Source organism: Lonchura striata, chromosome 1 (assembly GCF_046129695.1).
Source record: "Lonchura striata isolate bLonStr1 chromosome 1, bLonStr1.mat, whole genome shotgun sequence".
In the NCBI taxonomy this organism is placed as follows: Eukaryota; Metazoa; Chordata; class Aves; order Passeriformes; family Estrildidae; genus Lonchura; species Lonchura striata.
The window spans coordinates 63,449,424-63,459,178 of record NC_134603.1 but is presented as its reverse complement, the minus strand read 5'-3'; the positions used below and the strand labels follow the sequence as shown (position 1 = coordinate 63,459,178).

At 38.2% G+C, this 9,755-nt stretch overlaps 1 long non-coding RNA gene across 1 annotated transcript; it reads left to right on the top strand.

The window, feature by feature from the left end:
- The first annotated feature begins 360 nt into the window (after positions 1 to 360).
- Positions 361 to 1,639, top strand: LOC144247535 (uncharacterized). The gene is made up of 2 exons (XR_013341193.1): positions 361 to 576; positions 1,002 to 1,639. It is a non-coding gene; the product is annotated as an uncharacterized LOC144247535 (long non-coding RNA).
- The last annotated feature ends 8,116 nt before the right edge of the window (positions 1,640 to 9,755 follow it).

Below are 9,755 nucleotides of genomic sequence, written 5' to 3'. Positions count from 1 at the left end.
CCTTGCCCAGCTTACTGACGCTGGTGCAGACAGGGCTAAACTTCTCTGCACACACCTTTTGCTTTAGGGGACAAGACCCTGAAGCTCACACTTTAACACTTTATTCTGATTCTCATAGGCGTACTGACAGTTTGATATATTTTGGCCATCAAGCAGACATTTATGGCCTGGACATTGGACAGGCTGGCTGTTTCAGTTTCATGCTATGGCCCTCATGTTGGTTGATGTTCCCAGATTTCCATGCACACTTGTATAGTTTGCAGAGACATTTCTTTTGTTTCAGTCATACACTCCTGGTGGCAGAACTTAGCTGAATGCCTCTGCCATAATCAAAACTCTTTCAGGCTGTGTAGTTGTCGTGGTTTGACACGGAAAGATAATTTTTTCCGGAAGGAAGAGGTCAATTTAGATATTGACCAATTGAAAGTAGACACGCCTCTGAGAACACAGAGGGGTTGAAAGCAGAATTCCCAGGGGAACTCGCTCTCTTTGGTTCCGGTCAGCGTGCAGTGCAGACCTTCCCCCGCCCAGCCACGAGCTGGGTGGGGGAGGGGAAGCCCCCATGGCCTGAGAAAGGTAGGCCAAAAGCCCCAAGGGTGGTGGAAGGACTGGAACCGGGCTGGCCCCTGCAGATGGAAGGGTGAAAGAAATCTGGGATGTCTCCATTTCCCCCCCGCCCCAGAGTTCCTCTCCCGGGAGGGAGAGAGAAAGCCGCAAGGAAGGAGGAGCGGGGGGAGCTGCTGCAAGGTGCCCAGTTGCGTGGGAGTTGCTGGATGTCCGGGCATCGAGCCATCCTGGGAGTTCGGACTTTTAACCCTTCCTTGAGAAATGAAAGCTTTGTGAATTTTCCTTTCCCCTCCTCGGTTTGAAAGAGAGGAAGAGGGACACCTTGGACCTTGGGATGTTGGAAGGAGGAATTCTGGATGGGAGGGGGACAAGGAGTGGCTTTTGGCTGGACTTTTCCATGTTAGCCACAACCTGAACCAATCTTCTCCTTCAAGAGGGACTGTGTTTTGGGAGGATGCCAGTGAGTCAAGAGACCTGCTTCAGCTGGGAAAAAGACAAAAGTGGAGTGAACAGAGAAAAGGTTAGGGGGTTTGTGGTGGCGCCCCTGTCCTGGAAAGGAAAGAGAAAAGAAGAAGATCTCTGTTCTTGAGCCCTCGGCCCCAGGGGAAAATGGGGGGGGACTGTGGTCCCAAACAATGAAAAACTGAACTGTTGTTTTCTCCCCTCTTGGCAGGGCATCCTTGAAAGGAAAAATCCTAAAGGCAGTCTGACCATCCATGCATTGGTGGTGAGAGCACTGTGCATGGAAAGGAGAAGGGTCACCATGGCAAACTTTTTCTCCGGGCGGTGCCATGTGTGACCTGGAAACACAGGATGTGGAGCTGTGTTTCTTGGGGGGGTCTGTGGCACAGGAGAGACTCTGTTCCCTCGATGGACTGAGTATCGATTGCTTGGAGGGTGGAAACCTGATTGGGGTCCAGATTGTGTCTCACTGTGGTTTGTTGGAGTTGGGTGGTGGGGGGAGGAATGTTTTGCAAGGTTTTCATTTGGATCTTTGTGTGTTTTTTTTTCCCCTTCTTTAATTTTCTCTTTTCTTTTGTAGTAGTAGTTTAATAAAGTTTTTTTCCTGTTATTAAGCTTGGGCCTGCTTTGCTCTATTCTAGATTCCACTTCACAGCATTCAAGGTAGGGATCACATTTTCATGGGGGCACTGGCATTGTGCCAGTGTCAAACCATGACAGTAGTATCACATTAAAAGTAAATAGGAAAAGCAGACCTGATCTTAATCATGTTTGGAGCAACTGAAAAACTGTAAAAATATCCACTGGTATAAGGGAATTAAAACTCGCATTTTCTGTCAAATAGCTGTAGAATAGCTCGGATTAAACAAACAAGCAATCAAACACAAAAAATACAAGGACCTATGTACTTAAAATTTTATTCACAATGGACTTTGTCAAGGAAGGACATTAACTGAAAGGAAACAGTGAAAGAGAAGGAAAAAAATGGTAATATTCTAATACAGAAGGAGGCTGATAATGGACTATCTAAAAAGGTGTTATGGGTGCTTAAATATTTCCATGGATGAACTATATGAAGGGCTGGAACAGCTCTGCTGTGTTGCTCAGATTTACCATGTCCTAGGATATGTCAATAGGAATATAACAAATCTTGGAGACATTTTATGAATGAACAGGAAAATTTACCCTGATCTTTGAGTTGATCCCATTCTTTAAGAATTTTTTAGTTGCATGCTTGACAGTTCAAGAGAAATTTCTAGATCTTTGCAGCTCAGTGAGTATGTCTCTTCCGTACAGTGTCACAGCCAAACAAAACAAGCACAAGCAATGTATTTAGTTATTTTAAGTAGGGGATATATAACACTTCAAATATTAGACTTATAAATATATACATATATGCATGTATCTGTATAAAAATATCTATATTTATATATCTCTTATATAAATATATATTTATATTATATATCTATCTATCTATATCTCTTTATATATCTCTTATGTGTGCAGTTCAAATTACAAGTGTATATATATAAGTTTTGAAATATATCAATGTAATCATTGATTGCTTTTATTTTGGTGACCACATTGGTTCTAGCAGATATTTTCAAATATCATCTTTAGTTTATGTGTGCTCCAGGCCGCCACTTCACCATTCAAAAAGCCACACAAGAACTTAATTTCTAATTTCTTTTCATTAGCTGAAAAGATATATCTATAACTAATTTTTTCATTCTTTTGATCTTGTACAAGCATATTTAGTTTTGACAGTCCTTTTCATTTTGTTTATCAAATAAGTATATTTATAGAAAATAATCATATCCTGCTCCAACTTTTGTTTCACTAGTCTCTTTAAAGATTTGTTCTCTAAAACCCCTTATCATCTGAGTAGGCTGGTTTTGCATTGAAATTACTATTCTAAACATAGCTAATCAGAAGTGAGACTGATATTCTAATGAAGTCTTAGTAAAGAATTATACAATAGAATTAATTTTTTCTTCTTTTTACTTAAAATATCCCACCTGCTGCTTCCTCAAATTAAATTGCTTGCGAATAAATAGCATTTAGATTACTTTATCATCAACAATTATATACTGTTCACTTTTCCTTTTGTTAGTGAAACCTCCAATCTGTGTCAGATTTTCTTCTAATTTGTTCACAAAAGCTGTGATCTTGGAATTTGTCTTAATAAGACAGCTTGTAATATTCTCCAATTCTTCATGCAGATGTCTTGGTCTTTCTAAATAGGAGCAATGAACTGCAACTGGGATATGTGAAGGTTCATAAGAATTTACCCTACTTTTTCTTTGAAGTGATTTATGATCATATGAGCCCTCATTGTTATATGTTAATTTTCAGCATCACTATTCAGACCTGCTTTCACAATTTTTACACACCTCAGAAATGTATGCTCAAATTGCCAAGAATTACTGAGGAAAAAGAAGTAGAGGTGTGTGTTGATACTGTGATTGGCAGAGTAAAAGTAAAACATTGCAAAATGCTTATTCTGAAACTTTTATTCTAATACAGTCACAAAATTCAATGAGAGGAGCCTAAGGCCAAAGGAAAACCAAAGATATTTTGATCATTCTTGCTATTCTATCATGCAAAATACAGAAAGGCATCTCTTGAATTGAGACACAGATATAAACAAAATGTGAGAAAGAATCCATATGTTGAAAAAAAAGAACAAGATTTGAAGCTCATAGGCAGAAGTTGCCTATTTAGAGAGTTTTATAATCCATCTGACCATTAAAGGAGATGAGGGAACTGATGATTCTGGTAGAGTTGCGATATCCTGTAACCATTTGGCTCAACATGGGCACTATAAATGAAAACACTTTATGCTAGAAACAATTTAGAATAAATGTGTCAAGACATATCAACAGCAAGATGATGTGATAGAATATTCTTGTTAATTTACTTAGGAAGGCAATCTCTGCCGCAAATAGATTAAAAACCTTTAGCAACAGTAGCAGCAATCTGAGGTACCCATATTTGTCTAAGTGTTTTTGTTGAAGATCCTGGGTGGTGGATTAGAAGATGAAAACCCTATTATCAGTAGGAGGAAAAACTGCCACATAGTTTCTGTTGTTTGTTTGTTTGTTTCTTTCTTTTCTTTTTATATGGAATGGGGGCAGGGAGGGGTGTCTGGAAGTGGAAGCCTCTGAGATGCAGGAGATATTTCTTGATTGTTTTCTAACTGATTTAATATTTTATGTGTTTCTTCCCTACTATACTAAAAAATACAAATGTTACCTTTGCCTTCCTCAGGAAGCTTCACACTCATTACATGGCTAGATAACACGAGAATGATCACTCATTGGCAGTAATCTGTGGTCCTGGAGCCGTTTTACAAAGTGGACAGAGAGGAGTCATGATAAGTTGTTCCACTGCACAGATGTTGAAACTGTGCAATGTAATAGAGTATTTTAGGTGTTTTTGTTTTTTGTTTTTGTGGTGTGGTTTTTTTTATTATTTTTATTTATTCCTTATCTGAAATGGATTTGTTTTAAGGTGGAATCCAGGGCCCAGTTAACATTACATATGAGATGGGGCATTATGACAAAATATTCACAGCTGGGGCTTTAAGAACAAACATTGGTCTCCTGAGAGGCAAGACAAATTTCTCCTAAAAGAAGTTACCTGCAAGTTCTTAAACAGATGAAGAGCAGCTCTTCCTTTGTTCCTTTTTCTTAAAGCAGTTAATCTGATGAACAATTTATAACATAATGAAGTAGGAGGATATTAGTCAATTTAGAGTATTCAGATGGTTCTACTTATAATCTAAACCCATAATTATTCATTTCCTTTCCATATACAGCAGTAATTCTAGATAAAACCATGAAAAACTCAGACCATTTGAGTCTAAAAGAAGATCTCTTAACTTTGTACACTGATGAGTACATTTAATTTTCACCATATTTCCCACTGCACTCAAGCTAGAATCAGCATCCTCAAAAGCTAGTGACCACTCAAGAACTGTCTGAAGTAAAAAAAAATAAAGAAAAGTAACTGATAAGTCTCGTGGAGCAGAATACTCATAGAAGTTTAATCAGTTAGTATTTCCAATGACTCAAATGTTGTGCCAAATGTGATCAATGATAACAATGGAACCATTTAGCCAAAAGGGAAATAAATATCTGTGGTTCTCGCAGGAGTCATTTATTGATTGAACTTTACTTGTCAAATGTTTTTAGTATCTAGAACTAGAGTCAAGCTGTGGGTAGTCCCAGGCTCCGAGACTGTCTTGGTTCGACAAGACAGGAGTCTGTGAAAGAGGGCAAAGCCTCCTGTGCAATGGAGGATGGCAAACCCCCCTCCCTCTGAATTACCAGGATCTTTAAATTAAAAGGCTCTCAGGCAAAGATGTGGGAATGGGAGTAACAATTCTTTACTAGGAGAAAACTAGACAACAATTTAAAAAGGCAAATGCAATCGGTACAAACAAAACCAGTGAAAAAGTCCAGAACCTGAGGAGTCGGGGTGCCAGTATCAGTCCTGCTGGGACGATTGATCCCCTTGCAGTGGTTGATGAACTGCAGCTGCAGTGGTGATCTTTTGAAGGGTATAGTTTTCCTCTGAAGATCTGGTGGCAGTGGGGCCGGTCTTCCTCTGCGCCGGGGTTGCCTCCGAGCTCCGCTGCCGTCGCCTCAGCGCGCTCCGGCTGCTTCGCTGCGAGTGCCGCCGAAGAGAGCTGCTTCTCCGGGAATCCCGCGAAGAGAGAGAGCGAGCTGCCTCTCTCCCCAAAAAGCTACCCCTTTAAACAATAATAGAGTGCTTGGCTTCCCCCTCTGGGTGGGACCCCTCACAATAGGTGTTATGTTACCAGCCCTGCATTGAATCAGTCAATGGCCCACTAACAAACCATTACCTCTTAGGAGCAAAACCGGTTCTTGGAAAAGATAACAAAACCTGCCCAACAGGTTTGCCTTCAACAGATGGCAAATAGAATACAAGCTTATCTTACAACCCAGGACAGAGACATAATGGGATTGTGCTACAATACAATTTTTTCACTCTTTGATGAAACTTGTCTTTTAGAAGTTTAATTTCACTCACTCTTAATAACATTTTATATTCAGATATCTTTGTAGAAGAGAACTATATACAGACATTTGTAACAGGCTATTCCACATGGATCTTCAGTACAGTAATTCTTATTTAATTTTACAAGGTAAATATTCAAGGTTAAATAAATTTCACAGAATCACAGAATGGGTAAGATTAGGAGAGACCACAGTGGATCATCTAGTCCAAACTCCTTGCACAGGTAGTGTCATCTTAGAGCACATTGCACAGAATTGCCTCCAGATGCAACATCTTCAGTGAGAGAGACCCCACAATGCCTCTGGGCAACCTGTTCCAGTGCATGGTCACCCACAGAGTAAAGAAGTTCTTCCTTGGATTCAGGTGCAACTCGAATTGAGTGCAATTTCTGTCCATTGTCTCTTGTCCGACTGCAATAGTATCTGAAACATAAAAGTATATTCAGACTCTTTGTAATGAGTATAAAGGGTATTAGAAACAAAAGGATGTGATCAAGCAATACATCCTCTAAGAGCTGTAGTTGGCAATCATTTGAAATGGGAAATCTCTTAGATTACAAATTATCTGTTGTCTCTGTTATCAAATTACAAGGAAACTAGGGATGAGGAGGTAGTCCTATTTGCTTGCTATATTGCTCTGAAAAAAACATTGTAGAATGGAAGATTGCAAATAAAGATTTTATAAGGGAGGAATTTTTTTCAGAGTGGTTTAATATAACTTAATGTGTTGAAAATAGGAAATTAGACAGAATCTGAAACACTGAAAAGGGAAATGATTTGGTATATAAATTATTAAAAATCCTTATATGCAAAAGGAGCAAGACCACATATGTTTCTGGATGGACTTATTCCTAGAGAGTTAGAAGTGTATATTAAGGTAGTCAGAATCACCCCTGAATTTAAACAAGCCATAAATAAAAATGTTATTAAAATTCATTACTATCATTAAGATAAAAGGAAAATATTTCAAATGTCAAAACCCTTTAGAGGAATAAATAGAAGCAACAAATCTAAATAAAATAGTCTTGTTTGTTTTCAAGCATAAGAAGAGTTGAAAGAAATCTGATTAATCTGATAGTTTCAGAAACTATAGCATTACATTGAGCAGAAAATGTGTAATGAGTAATTTATTCAAGATTAAAACTTCATCATAGAAAAAGTTCTGGAAATGACCCCTTAAAAAGGAAAAGGAAACTCCTAGTTTTGGAATTCTGAATATCCAAATTCCAATCAAACCCATGTGCTGCCAAGTAAGAGGAGAACATAATCAGAGAAACACAGACTCACAGTACTGTCGTTGGTCCGGGAAGGGATCTCTGTAAATTATCTAGTCCAATTCTTCCTCTAAAGCAGGTTCACCTGGAGCATGTTGCCCAGCATCACATCCCAGTGGGTTTTGACTGTCTCCAGAGAAGGAGACTCCACAACCTCTCTGAGCAGCCTGCTCCAGTGCTGAGACTCACAGTAAAGAAATGTTTTCCTCACATTCAGATGGAACATCTTGTGTCTCAGTCTGGATCTTTTGCCCCTTATCCTGTTTCTAGCCATCACTCAAAAAAATACCACCCTATCCAACAAAATGTCATTATCTAGAATAATTAGTGATAACAGTTCATATAAGAAGGTGATTTGTTTTTGTTGCAGTGTATGAAACACAAGAAAATTCTACAAAAACATTTTCTTCCATAATCCCCATTAGATGCAATTATCCTCCATTTTCTCACATTCTCTTTTGTCTTAGGGATCTACTACATAGAAAGTCAACCATCAGGCATGTAGGTTTTTTCAGAATAGTGAAGTACAGTGATTTTTTGAGTAGTGACAGATTTTTTGGCTAGATACAGAGTATGATAAATCTTATGTCTGCCCATTGTTTCTTACTAATTAAACCATTATTTTAGACTGTCTAATGGTATTCTATAAATGAGGAAGAACACACTAATACAGCAGAATATATCATCTAAACTGTTTTGCATTTTCTGAATATGAGTACCACATGCTTAATGTTTTCTTTTAGAAACAGCCTGATAAAGTCTTTTCCTGGTAGAAAAATCTGGCCAGATTTAAGATGAGTTAACTTCAAAGATAATAGACCTGAATTTGTCAAGCATTAACTCTACACTATTTTGTTTATTTAATAAGTGGAATGCAGTTTTTTTGTAATTGCATCTTCCTATCTTTTACTCATTGGAAGATATCTGACACTTTTCATTTACCATGACAGCATTTTCAAGATGAAGTTTTGACTTGTACAGATGCTAATTTTAAAAATATGAACTTTTTCTCTTATAGTATCTAACATGGCAAATTTCCACAGTGTTTTTGGAGAATAAAAATATAATTTAAATCTTAGCTACTAGGCACTAAAGCTGTACTTGAGTGATGTATGACCTTCAGGACTTTTGTATAGTCATAGCTATATCTGCATGCAGCTGCAGCAGACCTTCAGGAACAGTGGATGCTTTTGCTTTGGTGAGAGTGAAAATTAGAGACTAGAAGTCTAGGCAGTGAGAAACAAAGGACTTGAATAAGATATGAGAAAAATTCTTGCATATCTATTGCTGGAAGTGGAAATCTGTATTACATGAGAGCTACGGAGTTGTGGTGTGTAAGAAGAGGTCCCAGGGGACTCCTTCTTCATCCAAGCAAAATTAATTGACAGCATTTTGCATAAAGAGCAAGTTTTGTGGTCACCCATTTTTTTGAGTAGAGCATGCTCAGTTTTCTCATCCAGATGTTTGCATATGCCATGTAATTGGGAAAAAAAAAAGTCAAATTCATGCCGTTCTGGGGTTTGCAAAGCAGGCAGTCTCATCATACTGATGCATTTGCAAAATATGCCTAGAAGTGTTTAGTACATGAAGACACAATTATAATTTGAGTCTATGGACTGGTTTTCCAAATAAACAAAAAATAGTTTATCAGCTGAAGTTATCAGTGGAAAATGACATAAAGGTTCCCTTCATCCCAAAGTTCTGCCATCTCAAAATATTTTCTCTTTCTAGGTAGGGAATATGAGGAAAAAAACACTACTTTGCTCATGGACTAGAAAAAAAAAAAAAGAGGGAACAAAAAAGGAAAAAAAAGAAAAAAAGCCAAAGAGGATAGGATAACATATAATAGCAGCTATACAGTCCCAGTGAGAATATCAAGCAGCTCTGCCACAGAAGAGGGGGCATGAAAGTTGTTGATGTTCTGTTCCTTTTACTAAAAGTTCTGAGGTTGAAAGATGTAGCTCTGAAGTCTTGTACATTTGCCTGATCCACTGGATATTAACTTCACAAATCAGAGCATAATATCTTTTCCTAGAATCTTCCTCATGAATGATAGTAAGCTTCTTCATAAATGCCTCATGACAGGATTCTCACATTCTCTCTATGCCACTTATTTTCACCTGCAAAAGATTAGGGTGCTGACATTCACCGGGTTGTAAGTATTCTGCCTGTTAGTACATAAGAAACCTGTAGGAAGCTTTAGGACTGCCTAAGGTATTTGTTCTAGATGACCCAGAAACACATAGTGTAACACGTGATGGGATGATAGAATCATCAAGGTTGGAAGAGACCTTTAAGATCATGAAGTCCAATCACCCACCCATCACTATCACTGTACCCCTAAACCCTAAAACCATATAATCCAAAGTGCCAGATCCAGACACTTCTTAAACACCTCTGAGTATGG